Source organism: Protopterus annectens, chromosome 2.part0 (assembly GCF_019279795.1).
Source record: "Protopterus annectens isolate FY-2018-M chromosome 2.part0, PAN1.0, whole genome shotgun sequence".
NCBI lineage: Eukaryota > Metazoa > Chordata > Ceratodontiformes > Protopteridae > Protopterus > Protopterus annectens.
Window position 1 is genome coordinate 265,486,256 of NC_056728.1, and position 2,062 is coordinate 265,488,317.

General features: G+C 39.4%; 1 non-coding gene across 1 annotated transcript; it reads left to right on the forward strand.

Annotated features, from left to right (window-relative positions):
• The first annotated feature begins 717 nt into the window (after positions 1-717).
• On the forward strand, positions 718-881 carry LOC122793791. Its single transcript, XR_006363537.1, has one exon. It is a non-coding gene; the product is annotated as a U1 spliceosomal RNA (small nuclear RNA).
• Positions 882-2,062: the final 1,181 nt, after the last annotated feature.

The following is a 2,062-nucleotide window of genomic DNA, read 5'->3' on the forward strand; positions in this document are numbered from 1 at the left end:
AGGTTGTCCCAGAAAGAAAAAAAAACAAACCAAAAGTCAGACTTCTCAAAGGTTGACAATAAGGATGGGCTCCACTTCTACTGGTTCATTGCTCTGGGCCAGTCAGCTACATGACTCTGCCAGAATTATGAGGATTTGTTTCAGAGTTCTAGTGCAGGTGTCATGCAAATGGCCCATATCTGTATTCACCAGCCACTGAACCTCATGCACCCAAAACAGACTTCCGTGCCTCTCTCCAAACAGGAGATTATGCCAACTACTACAGAATTAGCAACCAATACCATCAGCAAATCCTCCTTAGGATGGCCTTCAACAGCCTGCAGAAAGGCAAGCCTGGGGACTGCTGGGACTCACTGGTCTGCATGGTGGCACATGCATAGCATAGTAGTCATTACTTCACCTCTGTCTGTTTCATAACCGATACAGCAGAAAAAAATAAATCAAGCAGAGAAAAACAAGCAACAAAGCAGCATAATAAAAAATGAAGGAAAAGAAAAAAAGAAAAAAACAGGACAGAAATGTAAACTGTCAGTGATGTCAGTAGTTTATTAGAAACTACTTAGTGCAATGCCAGAGTTGGTACACAAAATGAGCAAGGGGTGTCGGGGATGATAGGTTTTCAATATTTTTGAGTTTTCTACATTTTGGGTTTCAACATTTTGAGTTTTCAGTATTGTAACATAGATCTATAAATACATAAATACTTATATATTATAAATAAATATCTGGCAGGAGGAACACTACAAACAAGAAGGTGGCTCCCACAACATGAGGATCTTCCACTGCACTTTGGTTGGGTTAACCCCTGTGATTTCCCTACATGTGGGAAACACAACTGCATAATTTATGGTAGTGGCTGACTGAGTTCACTCTGTCCCCTGAACTTTGTGTGGGGGGGGGGGTGGCATAATGGTTAATGTCTTCACCTCATGGACACAAGCTGCATGGTTTGTTTCTATCCTCAGGTTATTGGCTAAGCTTAAAATGACCCTTCAGGGAATTTAGCCTAGTATTCACCTATGAGCCTATACACACACACACACACACACACACACACACACACACACACACACACACACACACACACACACACACACACACACACACACACACACACACACATATATATATATATATATATATATATATATATATATATATATATATATATATATATATACACACACACACATATTTATATATATATATATATATATATATATATATATATATATATATATATATATATATAGGTGGGTCTACTTTTATTCATCGAAAGTACACTCACCCAAATTGCAAGTCAGCAAACCCACTTCCACAAAAGACCAAAATAACGAAACCAGAATCACCGACAATTATATGCACAGTAAGTAACCACTCAGGTAAGTGTACTTTCGATGAGTAAAAGGAGACTCATATATATTATATATTCACAGTCTCAGCAGCACAGAGCAGCAATGTACTGAGCTGGTTGTAAATGCTGTTACCTGCATCGAAGCTGGAGAAATAGCTAACCTATTGGCTGATAAATTCAGTTCAGGCTTTACTCCTCTCTCCCCATCTATCCCACATGAAATATCTGAAACAAATCCCTCCAGCTATTACAGAAGACCAAATCCTAAGAGCACTATCAAAAGCAAAAAATACTGCTTCACTGGGTGCTGACAATATCTCTGGATGCATACTGAACAGCATGAATCAAGATTTAGTCACATCTCTAACAACACTATTCAACCTACGCCTCTATATGGATTTTGTATCAAGTGAATGGAGAACAGCAATAGTTATTACTCTGCATAAAGGAGGAATTTCAACAAATACAGGCAATTACAGGCCTATAATGGAAACTCTGGTAGCATAGAGATAAAGTTCTGATTAAGAAACAGGCAACCTGTGCTGAATTAATTGCTAGGGTGACTGACACAGTGGTATGGAGGGATGGGCGTCACCATCCTGGGGTGGGTGGTTGGACCCATGGATGCCTACCATGTCTATCCTTGTTGGAGACTGGGGAAGGCACATTTGTAAATGTGCCTAAAAAGGGTATAAGGTGGAGACTTGG